A 26195-nucleotide genomic window follows, 5' to 3' on the forward strand; every position below is an offset into this window, starting at 1 on the left:
TGTGCAGATACCTAAGTAGTCCCTTTTTGATGGTCAGTAAAGCCAAGTTGGCCAGGTGTTTGCCTCCATGCTTGTTGCGTGTGAATATCTTAATGTGCTTTAAAGTTGAAAAAGACATTTTCAGTGTGGCCGTAGAGTAGGGAATAGTTAGAATTAAGGCAGCCGACTTGCTGACCTAAGACAAACAAATATGTAAATATAGCATATGAATAGTTCTTTACAAGTCAAATGAACTTTTCCCTTGAGGCTGTTCTGAGTTGTACACAGTTCAGAATGCAACTGACTAATGTCAGAAATATTCATATAAAGTACTTCTGGAGATTCAAAGCATCAATAAGAAAATGTGTCTGGAATTCCTTGAATCTTTTCAGATTCAGCAACTAGGTGAATTTCAAGTTTCTATACTCTTTCAAATCATATAGATAGCTTGCTGATATTGTCAATAACCTCAGATAAGAAACAGTCATATGTTGCTTGGCCTTCTCTTGCTCTTTTTTTTCCAAGGTTCATGTGAACCTAGCTCAAACACCTCTTTCCAAAGCTCATCAAAATTTTGTCACTATCAGTGAATTTGCTCCTAAGGTCTCACAAATCTGCTGAGTTCAAAACCTAATGTCATATATCTTGGTTTGAAGAACATCAAGCAACACTTCTGTCACTTCAGATATGTTGCTGTGGATGCAAAGGAGAAACACAAACTGAAAACCGTCAAGCATAGTCAGAAAATCTTTGGCTGAGGAAAAAGACTGAGAGTCCCAATCTGCTGGATTTTATACCACACTTTTGGAGAGTCCAATCAATGCTGGTTAGGGAGTGGCACTATATGTGAAAGAAAGCAGAGTCAAGCATAGTAAAAATCTTAAATGAATCAAAGTGTACTACCGAATCTCTATGGATATAAATTCCATGCTCAAATGATCAGAATATAGCAGTAGGAATATACTACCAACCACCAGACCAGGATGGTGATTTTGAAATGCTCAGGGAGATCAGAGAGGCTATAAAAATAGAAAACGTAGTTGAAATTCCCCATTATTATTATCTCCATATTGACTGGGTACATTTCACCTCAGGAAAGGATGCAGAGACACCATAAATTATTGATTCTCAGAGCAGCTCATCCTGGAACACACAAGGGGAAAAGCAATTCTTGATTTAGTTGAAAGTGGAGCACAGGATCTGGTTCAAGAGGTGACTAGAGTTGAACTGCTTAGTAATCGAGACCATAATATAATTAAACTTAAACTTAACATCCTAGTTTTGGGGGGAAGAAGGGGGAAAGAAGGAAAACATCAAAGAAGCCCACCACTGTAGCATTTAATTTCAGAAAGGGGAACTACACAAAAATGAGCAAGCTAGTTAAACAGACATTAAAAGGTACAATCACAAAAGCTAAATGCCTCCAAGTTGCAGGGAAACTTTTAAAAAATATCGTAATAGAGGTTCAAATTAAATATATATTCCAAATTAAAAAAACAATAGTCAGAGTACCAAAAAAGTGCCACCATGGCTAAATGACAATGTAAAAAGTGGTTAGAGGCAAAGGTATCTTTTAAAAATTGGAAGTTCAATCCTAATGAGGAAAATAGAAAGCAGCATAAACTCTGGCGAGTCAAGTGTAAAGGATTAATTAGGCAGTCCAAAAAAGAATTTGAAGAAGCCAAAGATTAAAAAATTATAAGTAAATGTTTTTAAGTGAATTAAAAGCAAGAAGTCTGACAAACAATCAGTGGGGCCACTGGACAATCGAGGTGCTAAATGACTACTCAAGGAAGACAAGGCCATTTCAGAGAAGCTAAATGAATTCTTTGCATCTTCACTGAAGAGGATGTGAGGGAAATTCCCATACCTAAGTCATTCTTTTTAGGTGACAAATCTGAGGAACTGTCCCAGATTGAGGTATCTATAGAGGAGGCTTTGGAACAAACTGGTAAATTAAACAGTTATAAGTCACCAGGACGCTGATGGTATTCACCCAAGAGTTCTGAAGGAACTCAAATATGAAACTGCAGAACTACTAAGTGTGGTATCATTTAAATCAGCTTCTGAACCGGATGACTAGAGGATAGCTAATGTGATACCAATTTTTAAAAAAGGCTCCAGAAGCGATCCTGGCAATTACAGGCTGGTAAGCATAACTTCAGCACCAGCCAAATTGGTTGAAACTATAATAAAGAATGAAATTTTCAGACACACAGATGAACACAATTTGTTGTGGAAGAATCCATATGTTTTTTGTAAAGGAAAATCATGCCTCACCAATCTACTAGAATTCTTTGAGGGGTTCAGTAAACATGTGGACAGGGGTGATCCAATGGATATAGTGTACTTGGACTTTCAGAAAACTGTTTACAAGATCCCTCAAGCAAAGCAAAGAGTCATGGGATAAGAGGAAAGGTCCTCTCATAGAGCGAGGGAAATAATGGAGTCCCCCAAGGATCTGTACTGGGATCTGTGCTGTTCAACATATTCATAAATGATCTGGAAAAAAGGGTGAACAGTGAAGAGTAAAATTACTCAGGATAGTTATGTCCAGAGTAGACTGTGAAGAGTTACAAAGGGATCTCATACAACTAGGTGACTTGGCAAGAAAATGGCAGATGAAATTCACTGTTGATAAATGCAAAGTAATGCACACTGGAAAACGTAATACCAACTATACATACAAAATGATGGGATATAAATTATCTGTTACCACTCAAGAAGGAGATATTGGAGTCATTGTGGATAGTTCTCTGAAACCATCCACTCAATGTGCAGTGGCAGTCAAAACAACTAACAGAATGTTAGGAACCATTAGGAAAGGGACAGATAATAAGACAATAAATATCATAATGCCTCTATATAACTCCCTGGTACTCCCACACCTTGAATACTGCATGGCGTTCTGATCGCTCTGTGATGGGTTGTCCCCCGCTTCTGGGGTGCCACTTGATGTACTGGGGTTCCACCCACTCCGCCCATTCTACCAGCCTGGGCTCCTCATCCTGTCCTGCTGCACACACACACACACACACACACACAGGTAGGGACACTCCCAGCTGCAGAATGACATCAATACTGAAATCAGTGCTGTATGGTAAGGCTTTCAGCTAGGGAATTGCCCAGCACTCAGGTGCACACACACTCTGGAGTGTAAACCCAAAATTATATTGTGTTGCGCTGCACAGAAATCTATATAGCGTAAGCTCATGAAATCTGCCCCCTCCCTCAATGTGGAGGAAGATATGCACAGCCTTTGCCCACCCCCCAGTTGTGAATTACACAAACTGGTTGTGGAATAAACAAAAAACAAGTTTCTTAACCACAAAAGGTAATTTTTCAGTGATTATAAGGGATAGCAAACAGAACAAAGCAGATTATTGAGCAAATAAAATAATCATGCAAACAAAGTTCAATACACTAAAAAAACTGGCTACAAATAGTAATTTCTCACCCTATAAAAAGTGTTGTTTTAAGCAGATTGTAGAATTTCTCTGTTGGTGGACAGCTCTTGCTTGCATCTTAAAACTCTAGGTATATCCTTCATGGGCCAGACACCATTCACAGCCCGGGTTCAGTACTTCCCCTCCTCCTTTTCCTTTCGTTTTGTTTCTTTGATATCTCAAGCAGCCATTTTGGGTGGGGATTCAGTGAAGAACGAACCAAGATTAACTCACTCCCCAGCCTTAAATAGGATTTGCATATGGGGGGAATACTTTATTTCCCAGTTTGACCCCCAGCCCCTCTTAATGGAAAAAACACTAGAAGTCCACGTTGGTGTCCAGTACCAGGTGACATGATCACCTGACCCTGCAATGTCAAAGCAGCATCCCAGGAAACATCTCAGGAAGGAGGGAGATTAGCATCTTCAAAGACCTATTTTTTCCCCCTAATGGCCCAACCAGGCTGTTTGCATACTGTCTGGTGGGCGTTCCCCAGGTGAAAACACTGTTGTAATTGTTACATAGTCAATATTCCTAACTTCAGATTCAGAAATGATACATGCATATGAATTGGATAAATATATTCAGTAAATCATAGGCTTTTCAATCAGGGCCGTCATTACCCATACGCAAAGCACGCAGCTGTGTAGGGCACCAGGAAATTTGAGCCACCACATTTCCTGGTGCCCTGCGCAGCTGCGTGCTGCTCCAGCCTCTGCTCTGGCTCTTGCCCAGGGCCCCCGCCCCTGCTCCGCCCCAGCCCTGCCTCTTCCTGGCCCTGCTCTGCCCCAGCCCTGCCCCCACTCCCGTGAGGAGTGCAGCAGGGTTGGGCCTGCACTCACCAGCAACGGGAGTGCAGCAACCTGGCCCCAGCCGCGCCGCTGGTGAGTGCTGGGGGGTGGTTCTCCCTGCCCCCCAAGTCAGCTCCCCCCTGCGGAGGCCTGGGGTCTGCCCTCCTGTTCCTCCCCCACAGAGGCATGGGGCCCCACATGCACCCCCCGCGAGGAGGCTGCTTAGGGCCCCAGAAGAGATAGGGACGGCCCTGTTTCCAATGATATGTCACATGACCCATCTTGCATAAAATACGTCTTGGTTATGCCATATTAATAGCATAAGCATATTTCTATGAAGAATATGGGGCGTAATGTCACACACTCCATCTCAAAAAAGGAAAAATTAAAATTGGAAAAGGTACAGAGAAGGGCAACAAAAATAATTAAGGATATGGAACAGCTTCCATATGAGGAGAGATTTAAAAAACTGGGATCTTTCAGCATGGGAAAGAAATAACAGAGGGGTTGTAGTGAGGTGGAGTGGCCTCCCTCCAAACTGGAGAGTGAGGAACCACTACATTCTCTCTGGGGGATGGATCCAGATCCATCCCACCCTCCTCACCCAATGTCCCAGGGCAGGACAGGAAGTATAAAAGGAGAGCTCTGGAGCTCAGTTGGTGTTGGCCCTAGGGAGGGAGTGGATGTCTCTTCCAGGTAGCGGAGTCCTCTGCAGGATCCCAGATCAGCCCCCGAGTGGACCAATGCCTTGTGGTTGGAGGAGACAGAAGATCCTGAGGAGGGACTGCAGTGGTCACTACCTGACTGCAAGGCGACGAGACTGAGTTCTGCTCGATGGAGTCCCAGTGACTAAGTGGGGTAGGAAGTAGCCCAGGGGAGCCAGACTTTGAGCCGGCTGTGCTGCTGGAAAGTGAGGCAGCCTGGTTCAGTGGGGGTGGGATGGGCTGTTCTGCTGGAAAGTGAGGCAGCCTGGTTCTCCCCCGACCCAGTGGCAGGACTGCCCACCACTGATAGGGCCCTGATAGGTCTCCCAACATCCCACTAGAAACTCAATCCAGGAGGCTGTGGGCTAACAGACTGTTTGAGCTCTGTCCCGCCCAGAGGGCCAGAGCTTCCCTCAATAGACTAATTTTTCCCATCTGCCTGTAGTAAGGCAGAGTGGCCTCCCTCTGCCCTCAAGAGCGAGAAAGCGCTACAGGAGGGATATGATAGATGTCTATAAAATCATGAAAGTTGTGGAGAAAATGAATAAGGAAGTGTTGCTTACTTCTTCACATAATACAAGAACCAGGGGTCACCCAATGAAATTAATAGGCAACAGGTTTAAAAAATCCAAAGGAAGCACTTCTTTATGTAACACGCAGTCAACCTGTGGAACTTGTTGCCGGGGATGTTGTGACGGCCAAAACTATAATGGGGTTCAAAAAAGAATTAGATAAGTTCACGAAGGATAGGACCATCAATGGCTATTGCCCAAGATGGTCCGGGATGACACACCATGTACTGCCTCTGACTGCCAGTAACTGGAAATGGATGGATGGATCATCTGATGATTTCCTGTTTTGTTCATTTCCTGTGAAGTCCCATGGCTTTGCCACTCTTGGCAGACAGGATACTTGGCTAGCTGGACCATTGGTCTGACTCAGTATGACCGTTCTTATATTCTTACTCACAATGAATGTTGGCGTGTATGGGGCTACTTGTGTAGTAAGGAGCTGACTATGTGAGTAATGGTATCAAACACTGGTCCTTTACATGCAGAGACCTATACACAGAGTAAGCCTAGTTTACTTTCAGTAGTTCTGTACTCCTCAGGTAGCTCCATTAGAGTCAATTGGATGAGTTGTGTAATAAGAAGTACTCATCATGAGTTAAGGTGGTACAATTAGGCCTTGAAATGCTTGTGAATGGTGACAGTTGTACACTCTGGATATTGAGGACCTGATTCTAACCTCACAGCAGGTTTACACCAGAGCATCTCCATTGACTGGGAGTGGATATGTCATTACACAAAGTAAAACAATTTCCCCATGTTTATTCTCCCCACCCCACCCCCCACTGTTCCTCACACGTTTTTGTCAACTGCTGGAAATGGCCAACCTTGATTATCACTACAAAAGGTTTTCCTCCCCACTCTCTCCTGCTGGTAAAACTCACCTTACCTGATCACTCTCGTTACAGTGTGTATGGTAACACCCATTGTTTCATGTTCTGTGTGTATATAAATCTCCCCACTGTATTTTCCACTGCATGCATCCGATGAAGTGAGCTATAGCTCAGGAAAGCTTATGCTCAAATAAATTTGTTAGTCTCTAAGGTGCCACAAGTACTCCTTTTCTTTTTGTGGATACAGACTAACACGGCTGTAACTCTGAAACCTGTCATTATGCAAGGCACTGAATTTAGCCGTATGAAGTGGAAATCTATCAACTTCATGAAAAAACTCATACAGATAAAGACAGACATCATCTTCCTTTCCAAATGCAAACAGATGGACATCATACCAAAAGGACTGAAGGTAAAAAATCCATTACAATCTACATACCACACAGACTATGCTGACAGATTGTGCCCCACACTCTCAAAGAAACTGCGGAACCACCTGATCAACATCCTCTACAGCAAACAGGGAAAGATTAAGAATGAGCTCTCAAAACTGGATACTCTCATAAAAAAAAACCTTCCACACAAAGCCCTCGTGGCTGGACTTTACAAAACTAGACAAGCCATTTACAACACACACTTTGCTTCTCTACAAAAGAAAAAGGACACTAAACTATCTAAACTACTACATGCAACAAGGGGCTACAACAGTGGTTCCCTTAACCCACCCAGCAATATTGTCAATCTATCCAACTATACTCTTAACCCAGCAGAAGAATCTGTCCTATCTCGGGGCCACTCCTTCTGCCTCTCCACCCCCACAAACATGATACAGCTCTGTGGTGACCTAGAATCCTATTTTCGATGTCTCCAACTCAAGGAATATTTTCAACACACCTCTGAACAACATACTAACTCATAGAGACCTTCCTACCAAGACTACAAAAAGAAGGATTCTGGGGTGGACTCCTCCTGAAGGTTGAAACAACAGACTGGACTTCTACATAGTGTGCTTCCGCCGACGTGCACAGGCTGAAATTGTGGAAAAGCAGCATCACTTGCCCCATAACCTCAGCCGTGCAGAACACAATGCCATCCACAGCCTCAGAAACAACTCTGACATCATAATCAAAAAGGTTGACAAAGGAGGTGCTGTCATCATTATGAATAGGTCGGAATATGAACAATTTCCATCCCACCATCAACCTCAGCCTGGACCAGTCCACACAAGAGATCCACTTCTTGGACACTACAGTGCTAATAAGCGATGGTCACATAAACACAACCCTATACTTCAAACCTACTGACTGCTATGCCTACCTACATGCCTCCAGCTTTCATCCAGACCACACCACACAATCCATTGTTTATAGCCAAGCTCTATGATACAACCGCATCTGCTCCAACCCCTCAGACAGAGACAAACACCTACAAGATCTCTATCAAGCATTCTTACAACTACAATACCCACCTGTTGAAGTGAAGAAACAGATTGACAGAGCCAGAAGAGTACCCAGAAGTTACCTACTACAGGACAGGCCCAACAAAGAAAATAACAGAACGCCACTAGCTATCACCTTCAACCCCCAACTAAAACCTCTCCAACACATCATCGAGGATCTACAACCTATCCTGAAGGACGACCCATCATTCTCACAAATCTTGGGAGACAGGACAGACAGCTCCCCAACCTGAAGCAAATACTCACCAGCAACCAAACACCACACAACAAAAACACTAACCCAGGAACCTATCCTTGCAACAAAGCCCGTTGCCAACTGTGTCCACATATCTATTCAGGGGACACCATCATAGGGCCTAATCACATCAGCCACACCATCAGAGGCTCGTTCACCTGCACATCTACCAATGTGATATGTGCCAGCAATGCTCCTCTGCCATGTACATTGGCCAAACTGGATAGTCTCTACGTAAAAGAATCAATGGACACAAATCAGATGTCCAGAATTATAACATTCAAAAACTAGTCGGAGAACACTTCAATCTCTATGGTCACTCGATTACAGACCTAAAAGTGGCAATTCTTCAACAAAAAAACAAACTCCAATGAGAAACTGCTGAATTGTAATTAATTTGCAAACTGGATACAATTAACTTAGGCTTGAATAAAGACTGGGAGTGGATGTGTCATTACACAAAGTAAAATTATTTCCCCATGTTTATTTCCCCCCCGCCCCACTGTTCCTTACACGTTCTTGTCAACTGCTGGAAATGGCCAACCTTGATTATCACTACAAAAGATTTTCCCCACCACACTCTCCTGCTGGTAATAGCTCACCTTACCTGATCACTCTTGTTACAGTGTGTATGGTAACACCCATTGTTTCATGTTCTGTGTGTATATAAATCTCCCCACTGTATTTTCCACTGCATGCATCTGATGAAGTGAACTGTAGCTCATGAAAGCTTATGCTCAAATAAATTGGTTAGTCTCTAAGGTGCTACAAGTACTCCTTTTCTTTTTCCATTGACTTCAGTGGTTTTACCCCTGATTTAAGACTCTTTTTAGCTAAAAAGCTGGAGCAATACAGGCCAGAGCAGTGCAAGCTTCCCCTAGCTGCCTCATCAATATGCTTTGACTTTGACCAGACTAATTCAGTCTCCATGTCCCTTCATTCTTCAGCATTTCTAGTTAGACTGTGAACATTTTTCCACTGAGAGCTGGACTGAGGCAACCAATACATTAGATATATATATGGTGGGAGAGGGGAGGAAGGAAAAATACTCTGGGAAATCATGAAAGAGAAAATTCTTATTCATTACTATCTTGTGACTTAGAGATAAATGTCTGTTTGTTGCCAATTTCTTTATATATGCAGTTACCTGTGACACCTACATAGCTAATGCCCAGCAGTTAGAACTGTTCTGGATTTTGATATTTAATTTTTGCCATCCGAATGAGAACTATTTGTAACTTGCTGGGTCTTAGGTAAACACACGAGACAAGGACACTTAGCCTATTAGCTGAACAACTTTATATCAAGTCCCCAGTTGCACAACTTTATGCCAAGTGTGTTCCATGCTAAAAGTGCCCACTGCCCAGCAACTGGAAATCCCATTGTCTACAGATTGGACACAAAACACTTAGAGGAAGTCTCCTTAGAAGGAAGTTGCTCACTAATGAGTCAAGTCAGTTTATGGCCAGTTTCTTTTGTTTGGTAGGTGCTATTTACTTACTTCATGGCAAGTGCATTCAATTCTACATATGTATGGCTTTTTTAGTGAAAGTCCACGAAAAGATTTCTGCTTGGGGACTAGAGCTGGTGTTGACTACAAGGAAACCCCAAGAAAATTGAACCCAGCCCTTTTTGCTGCTGCCAGCACCTGGCAGAAGGTTACACTGTATACACAAGAGCCTGATTTTCTGTGGTGTTCAGCACTTGTAGCTCCCAATGACTTTAGGGGGAGATGTGGGCAGGTCTTTAATGGAGTAGAAGTTTTGAGAGCTTTGATTTTTCTTCCCTGTATTTAAAAGCCCAATAGAATTTAACAGGACTTAAACTGGCAGGGTTCATAAAAATGAAATGGGGTTCTTTGGACATTAGTCCATTAAAACCTATGGTCTGTAATAGACAATCTTATTTTTATAGAATGTTTAAACTATGCTATAGATTTTAATAGAGAATGATAAGCCCTGCTTATAGAATTCTGATAGGTTTGTTTAAAAATTACCACTCAAGGAAAAGTTCTTGGAGTCATGTGGACAGTTCTCTGAAAACATCTGCTCAATGTGCAGCAGAAATCGAAAAAGCTAACAGAATGTCAGAAACCATTATGAAAGAGGTAGTTAATAAGATAGTAAATATACAGAGAAGGGCAACAAAAATGATTAGGGGTATGGAACAGCTTCCATCTGAGGAGAGATTAAAAAGCCTGGCACTGTTCAACTTGGAAAAGAGACTACTAAGTGTGAACGATATGACAGAGGTCTATAAAAATCATGACTGGTGTGGAGAAAGTGAATAAGCAAGTGTTATTTACCCCTTCACATAACACAAGAACCAGGGGCTACCTGATGAAATTAATAGGCAGCAAGTTTAAAACAAACAAAAGGAAGTGCTTCTTAATACAATGCACAGTCAACCAGTGGAACTTGTTGCCAGGGGATGTTGTGAAGGCCAAAAGTATAACAGAGTTCAAAAAAGAATTAGATAAATTCATGGAGGATAGGTCCATCAATAACTATTAGCCAAGAGGTCAGGGATGCAACCCCATGTTTTGTGTGTTCTTAAGCCTCTGACGGCTAGAAGCTGGGTCTGGACAAGAGGGGATGGATCATTCAGTAATTGTCATGTTCTGTTCATTCTCTCTGAGTAGCATCAACCACTGTTGGAAGACAGGATACTGGGCTAGGAAGACTATTGGTCTGACCAGTATGGCCATTCTTATGTTCTTATGTAATTCTGTAGAAAGATATTAATTCTTAAATACTATATGACTTTTACATAGAGCTTGTCAAAAATTGGTATTGAACACCAGAGCCAAAATGATATAGGTTATCTCCTCACATAAGAGGTATGACACAGGCCTCTGATTTGCAAAGGTTTATGTAGTAGTTACTCACATGCATAAGTGTTTGTAAAATTAGGGACACAACACAGTAATGGACATTTTAATTTTCCCCTTGAAATTATAGGTACTGGATACTTGTATGGTAATTGAGGTAATGAACAGGATTAGACCAGACAGAATTCCTGTAAAAGAATATCTTTTAATTTTTTATAGATACATTCTTAATAACCAAATGTTGTTAAACGTAAAAAGAAAGAATCTGTTTTGGCCATATTAAAAGAACCCATTTAAAATGAGAACGGGGGAAACAAAGCAAACAAAAAACCCTGTCTGTTTTAAATAGTATTTTATTCCATGTATATTTAATGACTATCTTTTTTATGCTAACTGGTACTCAGTTTATTGATCTAATTTGACATCTCTGTCTTACACTAGCACTTTGTGACTAATATGAAGCTAATGACAACATGTAGCATTATATGAATTGAAATCAAAACTAAATCCTGGGCTAGAGATAAAGACTGTGCAGTCTCACTAATCCAACTATGTGAATACTGACAAATTAATTTTCACTTATTAAGAAGTTACATTGTGGTCTTTATAAATTATGTGATAATATTATTATATGCATTTCTGAGATATAGTTCGCTGCCTTTGAACTACCTGACTCTGACCCATAGCTTGCAAATTTATTCTGCCTTTTAAACTGTGCCTAGTCAAAACAGGTTAGGTACTGCTAAGATTACAAAGCTTTAAAAGGTGCTTTACCACCTATTCTGGTTTGGTTGGAAAATTAAATTGTTTATTTTTGAATTGTTTGACTGTAGCTGAATAGACCAGATGCAATCTTCCCTCTCCGCAGTCACCACAGACCTCTGATCAGAGCGCTAACAAACAATAACCACAGACTCAGGCATATTCAGCAATATACTTCTCCCAAGGTATTACTCGTGTGGCTGACAGAAACAAAGATCCCATTCCCTCCCCTTCAGGTGACTAGTCAGCTCTACAGGTCTGTTCCTTCCTCTTCCTGTATCTTCCCCTCTGATTGACAGTTCTATTGCTCTGCTCAGCTCCTCCTCCTCCTGAGGTAGTTCCATTCTTTTTCCTCCTCTCCCACTCAAGCCCTCCTTTTCTGATGGGCAGCTCAATGACAATTCCTAGCCTCCCCTGTTGTCCTTATCCAGGAGCAGCAGCATAGGAGCCAGCAAACAGAGATGAAAACAGGGGAGTTTGAGTGGAGATGTTGAGTGTTGGAGGAGAAAGGAGGCAAGCCTCTATTCCATAGGGCCAATGAGTGAGTTCTTGAGAGTTTGTTCGTTGGTTCTGATTGCTCGCTGGTTTGCTTGTTTGATTGTTTTTTCAGTTGCAGAGGCTGTAGGGTCAGGGTGCTGTGAGCACAAAAGAGCCCTGATTGGGGGCAGGGCTTCCCTAATGAGGAGACCAATAAAGGCAGCTCAGCAGCCAGCCAGTGGCACAGGGGCCAGCAAACAGAGCCGAAAACAAAGGAGTTTGAGTGGGAGTTTGTGAGGGGAATTTGGAGCAGGAGGTATGTGGTGGTCTGTTTTTGTTTTGTGTTTGTGTGTGTGGTTCCTCCTTCCCCCGACAGGAACTTAGTTGGGAAGGCTATGACAGATATAGAGGCAGCAGCAATAGTGACCCAAAGAATGGAAGAGAAAATGAAGATGACTGGATGAGGAAGCAGCAGGATGTACACTATCCTGGATCGGGTACCTGAAAAGAGCTTTGTTTGTATGAAGTGCTGCTTGATGGATCTTCTCTTCCATCAGCTCTGAGGTTTGGAGATGCAGATAGAAACTATGGTTGAGTTTTGAAAGGGATTCAAGCAGATGATGGAGAGAAAGCAAGAGTAGGTTGAAAGGAAAACTCAAGACTCGCAGATGTAAGCTGGACTGGAGAACTGTGAGGGTAATGGAAGCATGTGACTACGAGAACTGGGCAAAGGAAAAGAGTGGCTAATGATGGAGAAATAATGTTCAGGAACAGGTCTGGTGAGTTGGAAAATGAAGATGGAATGCAGCAGGCAGTAACAGAAGGTGGGAGGACACAGAAGAAGAGAAGATTGCCTTCTATGATGAGATAACTGGCTCTGTGGATAAGGGGAAAACAGTGGACATGATATATCTTGACTTTAGCAAAGCTTTTGATATAGTCTCCCACATTATTCTTGCCAGCAAGTTAGAAAAGTATGGATTGGATGAATGAACTAAAAGGTGGATAGAAAGCTGGCTAGATCATCAGGCTCAACGGGTAGTGATCAGTGGCTTGATGTTTAGTTGGCAGGCGGTTTCAAGCAGAGTGCCCAAGTGGTCTATCCTGGGGCCAGTTTTGTTCAACATCTTCATTAATGATCTGTATAATGGGATGGTTTGCACCCCAGCAAGTTTGCGGATGACACTAAGCTGTGGGGAGAGGTAGAAACGCTGGAGGGCAGGGATCACTGTTCGCATGGCGAAACACCGCACGCACAAAAATTTGCACAGAAGCACAACAATTTGCACAGAAGAAATTTTTTGCGCACACGGCCTGTCAAAAATTTGCACAGAAGAAATATTTTGTGCACATGGCCTGTCAAAAATTAGAGGGAACATTGGCAGGGATAGGGTCCAGAGTGACCTTGACAAATTGGAGGATTGGGAGAAAAGAAATCTGATGAGGTTCAACAAGGACAAGTGCAGAGTCCTGCACTTAGGACGAAGAATCCCATGCACTGCTACAGGCTGGGGATCGACTGGCTAAGCGGCAGTTCTGCAGAAAAGGACCTAGGGGTTACAGTGGATGAAAAGCTGGATATTTGTCAACAGTGTGCCCTTGTTGCCAAGAAGGCTACCGGCTTATTGGGCTGCATTAGTAGGAGTATTGCCAGCAGATCGAGGGAAGTGATTTTTACCCTCTATTGGGCACTGGTGAGCCACATCTGGCGTATTGTGTCCAGTTTTGGGCCCCCCACTACACAAAGGATGTGGACAAATTGGAGAGAGTCCAGTGGAAGGCAATGAAAATTATTAGGGGGTTGGGGCACATGACTTATGAGGAGAGGCTGAGGGATCTGGGCTTATTTAGTCCGCAGAAGAGTGAGGGGGGATTTGATAGCAGCCTTCAACTACCTGAAGAGGGGTTCCAAAGAGGATGGAGCTAGGCTGTTCTCAGTTATGGCAGATGACAGAACAAGGAGCAATGGTCTCAAGTTGCAGTGGGGGAGGTCTAGGCTGGATAATAGGAAAAACTATATCACTAGGAGGGTGATTAAGCACTGGAATGGGTTACCTAGGGAAGTGGTGGAATCTCCATCCTTAGAGGTTTTTAAGGCCCGGCTTGACAAAGCCTTGGCTGGGATGGTTTAGTTGGTGTTGGTCCTGCTTTGAGCAGGGGGTTGGACTAGATGACCTCCTGAGGTCTCTTCCAACCCTAATCTTCTATGATTCTTAGAGCAGCTAGTCCTACAAGAAGAGGGGAAGAGTTAATGGAGATCGCTAGAGTTCCGAGCCCCAGGAGGATAGAGGATGACTCATAGAAGATCGCAAGGTAGAACAAAAGACAAGAGGACTTCCAGCCAGAAAGAACTGGAGGAAGCTGGAGAATCACACCAACACCATGAAGAGGCAGGTCTATGTGATTGGTGACTCCCTGCTAAGAGGAACAGGCAGACCTGTCACCAGAGCTGATCTGGAGAACAGAAGGGTGTGCTATCTGCTGGCAGGTAAAATGTAGGATGTGGACCTGAGGCTGAAGAGGATCCTAATGGGAGCAAGAAAGAATCCACTGGTTGTCCTTCATGTGGGATCATAAGATACTGCTAGATTCTTGTTGGAACACATCAAGGGAGACTATGGCAGACTGGGGAAGACACTTAAAGAAATGGAGGCTCTGGTGATCTTCAGTGGTACTCTACTTGTCCCTAGAAGAGGCGAATGAAGGGGAGACAAGATAATGATGATGAACAGATGGCTCAGGCAGTGGTGCTATAAGGAGGGCTTTGGGATGTTTGACCACTGGGAGGTATTCACAGACAGATGACTGTTCTCATGGGATGGATTCCAGGAAGAAAATAGTTTTTTGGGATGGGGGTTGGCACAACTGAATGAAAGAGCTTTAAATTAGAAATTGCTGGGAAAGGGTTGGGAGAGGCTCATGTAATCTCCACGCCTGATTCTAATATTGAGCAGGAGGAAACTCAAAAAAGAGAGGATACAGTAATGGAGAAAGGAAGGGTAGGAGAGGATAGGAGAATAGACATCAAGAGGAAAGATAGTGCTAATACCAATGATGCTAACAGTCAGGTAGCTTCTGCATTCATCATCACCCCTACTAGGTATTGAGCCAATTGTGTATCTCAGTTATACCAATGCCAATCCAGTGTTAATGTGATGGAGTTTATTTTCATAGAATTACTTAGGACTTACACCTATGGAACAGAGATGAGAATCTGTCCCATTAAGTTCAAAGATGAAAACAGAAAGACATCAATATGATTCTTTAATGAAGCCACTTTTCTTTTAAAAAGGAAGTTGTATAACTACTATTTTTAGTTCTATTATCTTTGGACAATTTACAGCCAGTTAAGACAGAAATAAATTGAAAGAGAATGAAAAATAGTTGTATTTTAAGTTTCATTTTCTTTAACTGAAATAATTGTTACCAGAAATCATCATACTCTGCAGTTTGACCTGTCATCCTTTGATGTGATTGTGTGCGATGAGATCAAATAGCTTCCATAATTACTTTTAGTAATTTTCGTATACACTTAGCTAAACTTTGTTAAGGTTTGCAGCATTATAGAAAACTAACATAGGATTATTTTTGGAGCCTGATTCTGATCTTGTTCATACCATAGTCTATTAAAAATAACACCACTGAATTCCATGAAGTTACACTAGTTTAAAACAGATTATAAATGAGATTAGGAATTTTACACAAGTGTTTGCCAAAGCACCACCACAAAAAGATGGAAGAGAAACAAGGATTTATAGTTTAACATGTAAAAGTGAATCATAGAATATCAGGGTTGGAAGGGACCTCAAAAGGTCATCTAGTCCAACCCTCTGCTCAAAGCAAGACCAAGCCCCAATTTTTGCCCCAGATCCCTAAATGGCCCCCTCAAGGATTGAACTCACAACCCTGGGTTTAGCAGGCTATCCCTCCCCCCCACTGAGCTATCCCTCAACTTGATTCTGCCTTTTCAACACACAACCCTTATTGACACGTAGCTTGATAATAAAATAATAATAATAAATAGATTGCAGATAAAATATCGAAAACATCTAAGTGATTTAACAGTCTTCATCCCATTAATTTTCAATGGGACTTAGGTGCATTTGAATATTTTCCCCCACACTTCTATATTTTCCTTCCTAAATTCTCAACCACTTTACAAACATTAATTAAGCCTCACAATAGGCCCTGTGAGGTAGGCAAGGAATATATACAGATAATTCTATCAACATTAATGTGCAGTTACTCTGAAGTAGAGCTCAGCAGCTGTGTATCAGTGCAAAACAACCATATTCAACAATTTAAAACAGGATGTGAAGGAGGTTATTGTAGCCAACTGAAATTGAAGGGGGAATTTAGATAGATAGATAGATAGATGCCTATAGATAGATAGATAGATTTGGAATTTTGCCCGGACGCGAGAGTTAACACTGGAGTTAACGACCTTAGTCTTATGAAAAGTGCCATAGAAATTTTAATAAGTGTCAGGAACCATCTTAGTTTTATATTCCACATAGAAGGCAGCAGTAGCCGCACAATCCTCCCACCCCCATCCTCGTAAGGAACTGATTCTATATTTAGTCAAGGTGAAGAGTTCTGAATAGTGTATCACAGGCATGACTTCCTACTGCATCTATAATAGGCAGTCTTTAGAGGGCCCCATTCAAGCACTGACCTAGGGTGAGCTGGCGTAGCTGTGAGATCTGAGAGTGCCATAGCACAAATTGGTACGGCTGTGGAAAATCATCTAGAGCAGGGGTGGCCAAACTTACTGACCCTCTGAGTCACATACAACAATCTTCAGAAGTTCGAGAGCCAGGGTGTGCCTGCTGGGGTGCGGGGCTTCAGCCCCGCTCCTGCTGAAGTCTTGAGCTTTGGCAGGTGTGCCCCAGGGGGCTGAAGCCCTGAGCCCCACCTCGCTGCTTGGCAGAAGCCAGAGGCAGTGCGGGGTGGGGACGGGATGTGGGGTCACATGCCCCCCACATGCCCCCCCCCAGATTTTTGCCAGTGTTTGCTGACCCTGCTCGGTCACATGGTGTTGCTGGGCCCACTCCCTGCACAGCAGCTGCTGGACCCAGCAAATTGGGAGCTGCGACTGTGTGGAGGGCCAGTCGCAAACAGCTGGCAGCTGCAGAGAGAGCCTCTCTTTTGCTGCTGCCTCTCCCTGTGGAGCTAACTCCTGGAAACTTCAGTGAGGGCTGCTGAAGTAAGGGGGGGAGTATGCCTAGAAGGGTGTGACTCAAGCTCTTGTCGGGGAGATGGGACAAACCTTTAAATTGTGCCCCACCCCAACTCTCAGCAAGCACCAGTCATCTCTGGCAGAAGCCCCACCACCCTGCCACAAGGCAGGAGCCCTGAGCTCTCCTTTTTACCGAGTCTGGTAGGCAGAGCATGGGGGAACGGTCCGCCAGCCACACTTTAACTGTAAAAGAGCCGCATGCTGCTTGTGAGCTGTGGTTTGGCCATCCCTGGTCTAGTGCATCTACACAGACTCATAATAAACACTATATCTTATATCCAATGTGTTATCAGTGTATGTTGTGTTTCAGAAGGTATTGAAAATTATCTGTGGACCAAGTAAAGACAATAGGTGAAATCCTGACCTCATTGAAGCCAAAGGCAAAATTCCCCTTAACTACAATGGAATTTGAGCCAATTTTATAGGTATTTTTTATACTGACCTCCTTTGTAAAGCGCTTTGAGATTTACTCATTACAGGTGCTGGCTATTATTATTATTATTATTATGACTCTTATACAGTTAATTTAAAATCATCTATGTGCGTGATCCTGAACCCATGACATCTATAGCAAAGCTCCCTTTGATTTCCATGGCTTCAGGATTTTGCCCTGTAGTTGCTAATTTGGATGGTTCTCATTTTAATTTACTGTGTGACTGCTTTAACTCCACCTGTCTGTAATAAACATAATTGGCATGCATACAATAAACAGGATACAGAAACACTACTACTTGATTGAAACATGCTGTAATAGATTAAGCTACAGCCTAGTCTGAACCCTCTCACCCCCCAAAATAAATTATGCAGCAGGTCTGCAGGTTTCCTGAAATAAGCATGTGGACTGTACTCTATATTTTCAGTACACACGTGCAGCAAGACTATAGTGGGGTCCGTGACTAGATAATCCTTCTCCACTGTAGCTGACTAAGGTTTTTTTTTCCATTTTATACCTCAATTAACACAAGGTTTACATGAAGCAGAGGTAATCTTGCTACTTATAGTAAATAATTATTAGAATGTTTTGTTTACACATTGGTCCTGATGTTTTATAATTACCTCCCAGTTACCACAAACTGAGTAATAATTTTGTGGAAGAAGGAGAGACTGGGTCAGATTTTAATCGCAGCCACGCTGGTGAAAATCCAGAGTAACACCACTAAAATCAATGGGGCAGAGAGGAATGAGAGCACCTCTGATTTCAGTCTCATCACTTAACAGTGAGCTTTTCACAGGGCAGAAGCAGAGGCTGAAAAGAAGAGAGAGAGAGAGCTACATCAGTGTGGAGAAAAGCAGGAGGAACCTCGGAGATCAAAATTCCACCAGCTTGTGGATTTGTCACGGTTTCATTGTTGTTGGCAGGTTTTTTAATCAGAACTGGCAAGCGGATAGAAATCCATTAGCCTACATGATGAACATACAGAGCTAGAAAAATATTTAAAATCTTGAAATATTACATTGTTTATAGAATGACCGTTTTTTAACAAGCATTGGCCTAAATAGGGCAACACACTGATGAAGCTTGATGAAGCTTGGAAAGTTCAGGGCTCTTTTATTTTGCTTGAAGAATTTACTTGAATACTTTGTGCAAATACTAAACGCCAAGTGCCTAATTCAACAGAAAATGTCATCAGTGTCTGAATCCTGATGTCAAACCTTGCAGGGTTTATTGGTGAAGCTTGGTCTTTGTACTGGATTTCATGATGGCTTCTGGCTCAAATAGATCTGCTATCTTCTGTCCTTGTTTCACAACAATATCAAGGTTAGTTTCGTTAGCAATTACCATAGCCATTTTTTCCTTAGCTTTTGCAAGTAAGTTTATGACTCTGCTTGGGATCAGCACTCCTCCAGGAGATTTCCTTCAAATGACTGCTATGTCATGCTAGTGTCCTCTTACTGTCTTTCAGGCAGATACTTACATTGAGCAATTTTTTTCTCACTCCTTGCAGGTGCCACTTAGGGTGCCTTGTCTGCATACGTCAGTATTCCCATTGGTAACTTGGCTATCTTCCTTGCAGTTCTCTACGTTCTTTTGGCTGCTGCACAAAGTGCATGTTCAGGTATTGCTCCCCTGCTCACTCCCCTCAGTAATTGGAGAGTACCCTGAAAAGGCTAGAGTTGGTCCTTAACAGTATGGACACATCAGGGTCAGGACATATCAGTACTGCAGTATCCACTTCACTTCCTCAGGAAATTCCAGATACACTATTACATATCTTTGGGTATTCATCCTCTCCAAGGCCACTTGGGCCTACTCCATTCAGAATCTGTATTGACAACTGCCTACCATCTTCTGGTAGAAGAAGTGGAATATAATAGTCACTTGGGATCCAGTGTCAAGCACAGCTTTACATTTTATCCCTTCAATCAAACAGTGACCTATGCCAGAGGTCCTATCAGTCCTCCATGGATATTTCTGGGTCCCAGGGACCTGGATGGCAGCCTTCCCAAGCCCTTCTGCAGTTTTCTGATTCCTCCCAACTGATCCTGGTTCATTACTAAAGTAACTTATTCCTTCTCTCTTTTCTCTGTTTTTTAAAAAAATCACTTGTGTACTGTGTAAAAACCCAACAATAGCAGTACTCTATATATGTAAGCAAGCGTTGGTTGTATTTGTAACCCTTCTGCTAGGTGAAGCCAGCAGCAACCAGGGCCAGGTCCTATATCTAGGGGTTCCTTTCCATTGATACAACACAGAATGGGCTCAAGGCCCCACCCAGTAACCTGGGAAAATTACACACCACCCCTGGGTGCCTCTGAAAGGCAATACTTCCCCACTCGCAAACACAGAGTCTGAGTGTAGAAAATAAACTTTTAATAAAAGGAGGGAAGTAACTCAGAGTTAATTTGTGAAAACACTGCAAACAGGGTTCATAAACATAAACCATGAGTAAAAGACCTACCCCCAAGTAGGTTGGGCTTTTCCCCTTTTCCCCTCAGGTCCTTAAGTCCAGCAACCCAAAAGTCCCTTTCACATGCCCGACCTTTCTCTGCACCCCACTCACGGTTGCTGTTGTTGGTCAGTGCAGACCCAGCTTTCAGAGGTGCATCTGCAGAGTTCACCTCCCACCCTGGGTGGGGAGTTAAGAGGCATCTTACTCACTCTGCTCACCTGCTCACCGCTGTCGTCGCTTTAGTGAAGCATTCACTCTGTTCACTCACTCTCCCCATCCTCACTCACTTGCTCATTTACACTGGGCTGGCTCAAGGGGCTGCAGTGCAGGAAGGGGTGAGGGCTCTGACTGAGGGTGCATGCTCTGGAGTGGGGCCACGTATGCAGGTGGAGCCATGGGGTTCGGAATATGGGGCTCTGCGCTGGGGCAGGGGGTTAAGGTGCTTGGGGCTCGGGTGAGGGCTCTGGCTGGGAGTGTGGGCTCTGATGTGGGGCCAGAGATGAGGGATTTGAGGTTCAGGAGGGGGCTCCAGGCTGGGGCTGAGGGGTTCGGAGTGCAGGAAGGGGCTCTGGGTTGGGGCAGGGGGTTGGGGTGTGTGGGGAGGTGAGGGCTCTGGCTGGTGGTGCAGACTCTGGGGTGGGGCTGAGATGAGGGGTTTGGAGTGCAGGAGGGTGCTCTGAGCTGGGACTGAGGGGTTCAGAGGGCGGGAAGAGGATCAGGGCTGCGGCAGGGAGTTTGGGCCTGGGAGGGGGCCCAGGGTGTAGGTGTAACCCACACACCTTCTGGGTGTGGTGTTGTGTCCCATCTAATGGCACCAAGACCACTTAGAGAAAGAGATTGAGTCTGCTCTACAGCCTTAGCTAACAGCCAGGTGGCTTTTAGCTCATGCAGTAGAGGCTCATGCAATAAGCTCCAGAGGCCTGGGCTTCGATCCCGCCCGCCAATGACTGGGATCTGTTGGTGTTACACAGGGTCCGGGCAGCGCTTACCTCAATCAGCTCCTGGAAGCAGTGGTATGTCCCCCCTCCAGCTCCTACTCAGAGGTGTGGCCAGGCGGCTCTGCGCACTGCCCCATCTGCAGGCGCCATCCCCGCAGCTCCCACTGGCCGCAGTTCCCAGCCAATGGGAGCTACAGGGGCGGTGCTTGGGCGAGGGCAGTGTGCAGAGCTCCCTGGCTGCCCCTACGTGTAGGAGCCAGAACGGGGACATGCCGCTGCTTCCCAGGAGCTGCATACCATGGAGGCTAGCAGGGAGCCTGCCAGCCCTGCAGCGCAGCGCTGCCAACCAGACAGTCAACAGCCTGGTCAGCGAGCCGCCAGTATCACTACTTGAATGGGTGTTCCAGTCAAAAACCAGACACCTGGTCACCCTAGGCAAATACCGCATCTTTTTAACTATGAAGTATATACTTTGTCTGAATTTCAGTTGTACAATAAGTTATTACAAAGTATTCAATTGCAGATGCAAGGTTAATATCTATTTCATAGAGTAGTATGTTCTGCTTTTAATTTTTCTGAATAGGAATTTTTTTAGCAACATTATCAAACATTGACAACATGTTATATTTATTATTTACACAATGGCTTTAATGAATGAGTCTTAGATCGGATTTAATTATTATGTCCAAAAATGACAAGAACTGAAAACAAGAACTGAAATTAATCTTTGGTGAATTATTTGACCCCTCTAATTATAAGAAGGAAGCACAGCCCAGGTGTCTTCCTGTAACTAACTATAATACTCCTGAGAACCTGAGTGCATTGCAAGTTTCTACTCAAAAAACAGTTTGTGTAAAGTGAAAACACAACTGCCCAGCACCATGCTTATTCTAAAATATAGTTGGGTATTTACAATCGTCTACATGTAGAAAGATGGCGTATGTTGTGTTTGATGTTGGTACAGGCAGTATAATTGGCCTCCGTAGGGTTTTGCTAACAGGAGGGAGAAAAAGTAAATATCATAATATATTTTTGTTGATATTTTTACTTAGAAAGATTAAGCAAGGATCCTGCAAATAATTACATGTGTGTTGAACTTTATGAAAAGCCCCATTGAAATGTATAGATCTGCTCACGTGTGTAAAACTAAGCCTGTACATAAGTATTTGCGAGATTTGGACTTTATAGTCTTTCCCCATGTCAGTGACAAAAAAGCAAAAGAGAAACGTTTACAATTACAGTTTATTTGTAGAAGAGTTGTCAGTTTCAAAGTAAGGTCTCAACCTGCTCCCACCAAAGTCTATTGCAAAACTGCTACTGGCTTCCATGTGAGTAGCATTGGGTCTCATGTTGTCTAAAAGAAAAGAGAGATCTGTTATTTTGTTTCTGCTGCAGTTTGCTTTTCAATAACAAGAATAAGTGGGACTCAAAACAGTTCACTGCCCATTTTGGAGTTATTCTTCCCTCCCCTGCCCCCATGCCCAGCTAAAATGCCTAAAAGCCTTGTCAGGGCAGCTGCAGAAAATGAGGCATGGATTGGGTTAAACATTTCCAGCTGGAGAGTGTGAAGCTGTAATTAGCCAACTCAAAAGAGTAGATAAATGCCCACAAACATAAAGTCCTCCCAAAACACAGTGCTGATAATGACATGACATTCAGTTATGTGTTCACAGAAAGAAACTAACTACTGTTAGTGATGAAGGCAGATTTTGCTTTGCTGTGAAGTACCCACTTGTGGTGTAGAGGATATAAGTTACCAAAGAGGGGAGGCTCTTTTAGACATGTGTATAATTGCTGCTATCGATTTCAAAGCTTTGGGGGCATTCAGTAGCAGGCATTTTGTAAAAGACTCTCAGGGTGACATTTGAGTCACTGCATGTTTGCAGATACTGGATAGTTTGAAATCTCTCTTTTAGAAAAGATTGGTAGTACTGGTCTCTTAGCACCACTCCAGGAATATGTATTTTTAGTTCACGAGATAGAACAAAAGTGATAGAGGTGTTAAAAATGTTTCTTTGAGCTCCTGATCATGACTTTGGAACAACTGAAGTAGTGACAAATTCCTGGAGAATGTAATAAATATATAGGCTGTGAATGATAAGAATCCATATAATATTTTACATAAGAACTAGTGCAAATAAGATATTATATTTATATAACACCTTCCATCCTCAGTTCTTCCAAAGTATTTTACAAATTTAACAAAGGAAAAAAATAATAAATAATTATACTTTAAATTTTCAAAATATTTTCCAAAAAACCTACACACGAAAGGGTCACTTCCTCACTAAAATGCAGCTATCTCAGTGGTGAACTATGGCAGCTTTTTTAACAGACCACAGCAACATTATACAACAGTTTGGGGCAGGAAGTGAAGACCTATCCCATTAGAAAGTCACAGGGGGGATTTTCTGAGTCAGAATCTACCACAGTTAATCACCCCCAGTGGAATTTGGCTAGAACATTGGGAAGAATACCTCCACTGTTGCAAAACATGTGCCATGGGATCTTTAAAGTCTGCTAGTAGTCAGGACCTTAATTATATGCCTCATCCAAAAGAATAGCACTGTCATATGCTCACAGTGTCCTCTTGTACCCACTTATTTTAGGCATTGGTTCATTACTAACTCAGAGGGAAGAGTACCACTTACTGAATCACCCTTGTCTTCCTTTAGGTCTCTCCAGTTCAAGGACTGATCTAGTTCAGTCCTACTCTTTTTGTAGGATCTGATAGGGTGACTTGGTCACTTAAGAGCCTTGGTCACCTAAGAGCCTATGTCAGGAATTGGCAACCTTTGGCACGCGGCCTTCCAGGGTAAGCCCCCTGGCAGGCCAGGCCAGTTTGTTTACCTGCCGTGTCTGCAGGTTTGGCCGATCACAGCTCCCACTGGCCGTGGTTCGCCGCTCCAGGCCAATGCGGGCTGTAGGAAGTGGCGTCCAGCACATCCCTCAGCCCGCGCCACTTCCCGCAGCTCCCATTGGCCTGGAGCGGCGAACTGTGGCCAGTGGGATCTGCGATCAGCCGAACCTGCAGACGCGACAGGTAAACAAACCAGCCCAGCCCGCCACGGGGCTTACCCTGGCGGGCCGCGGGCCAAAGGTTGCTGATCCCTGGCCTATGTCCTGTAGAAAATCAATGGGTTCCGAGGCCACATAAGTGATTTGATAATATTATCCACAGTAAAAAATGGACTATATGTTAGGATAGGAAAATTTGTTGGGATTGGAAAATTTTTAACATTTGTCATTTCATGTATGGTAGATTAGTAATCTACTATCTGAACGCCAGAAACCATATATACCCAATAAGCCCCTCGCTTTCTAAAATTAGTGTAAGTCTTAGGGCCAAAACCATAGCAGTCCTATCTAGTGGGTGATATAGAGCTAAACCATCTCACAAGGAGTAACTACATCCTTGTGAGATGGTTTAGCTCTATATCACCCACTAGATAGGACTGCTATGGTTTTGGCCCTAAGAGTTTCTGCCCCAGTCTCTCCCAGCTTTGCTCATTACGTGTGAGCTCTGCTGGGCCTGGGGGCTAGGAGCACGAAGCTACCCATTCCCATCCTCCTTCTGTTGTATTCTTTGATGGGAGAGGAGCAGGAGGGAGTAGACCCAGTATTCCCAGAGCACACGGAACTCAGGGACAGCTATTGTGAGTAACCCTGCACAACACATGAGCAGGTGGAAGCTTCTTTCTCACCCCATAGCCACTGCATGGCCAATCACAATCCAATTACTCTTAGTAAAAAGCGATGGCATCAGCAGAAAGCTGTTATTACTTAGCACTCTGGCATAGGTAAAAAAGAAGGAAAATACAAACAAAGCAGGAGATAATGGGCCATAAGATAGATAATCAGCACACAGCCCTCTTCAACAGAAATCCTCATTGATTTCTTTAAAGTTGCACTTGACTTGTGTATGTAACGTATGAACAAACAAGAAATAAATCAATAAAAGGCTGAGAATAAAATGTGGCAATATTTTCATACCGTGCAATAGAAAATAGCAATTACCCATAGTCTGCTCGTTTTTGAATCTCTAGCATCACATTCCCTCCGCACTGCAGGAGGCGTTGTGTTTGCCTGAGGCTGAAGGAGCCCCTAATCTGCCCCCTTCACATGCAAAACAACCAAAGCTTTGCATGGAACTGTTTGTTTTTTTTCACAATGGTAACAGCTCTCTGTTCAAATGTAATTAATATTCCATTGTTCTTCTTTCCCCATTTGCTGTGCATGTGGCACTGCGGGAAAGAGGTGGAGGGATCCAAAGAGGAGGGAGTTAATACGGAGGGCTGCACGGGGCAAAATTGCCCTGCACAGCTGCTCCTGGGGCCCGATCGTATGAATCACCCAGACATGGAGTATTTCAAACTGCTTCTGGACTGCTGCACAGGATAGCATGCAGGGAACTCAGGCTGTGGTGTAGATGATGCAGCAGAAGATGCTACTCTTGAGAACATTAGTGATATGAATCACTCAAGACAGCTCTTTCTTCTGAGCTCTGTCCTTCTCCCTTAGCCACTGTTCCTCTTCCAGGAACTGCAAAGCAAGTGCCTGCTCCCATGCTGAAAGCCTGTCCTCAAGCTGTGCTGCCAGCCCAAGCCTTGCCTCTTGCCTCTCAACATACCGTTCCTGTAGTTACAAGTCCCTCTGTCTTTGGTACTGGACTTACTTGTTGGCCCCATCCAGAACTTCAACCATAAAGTAAATCATGGAAAACTTCCACTTGGAACAGTCTGTGAAGGGACATTGGCTCAGGCTGCTGCTGCGATGTGGGTGAGCTGTGGGGTACTGCAGCCAGTAGACGGTGAGGGGCCTGGATCAGGATAAGACAAGGGGTTATTGTCTCAAAGAATTCACTGCAGGAGCACAGAAAAATTCCTCATAGAATTTTAAGAACATAAAATGATACATTTACCAAATGAACTACAATATATTGTGAGAAGGATGCTTCAGACCACAGAAGTTCCCTGGACACAGCTTGGTTAATCACAGTGGAAGAATTGCAGGCACAATGGTAAGTTAAAAATGCAAAGCAG

This window comes from Caretta caretta, chromosome 1 (genome assembly GCF_965140235.1).
Source record: "Caretta caretta isolate rCarCar2 chromosome 1, rCarCar1.hap1, whole genome shotgun sequence".
NCBI classification, from domain to species: Eukaryota; Metazoa; Chordata; order Testudines; family Cheloniidae; genus Caretta; species Caretta caretta.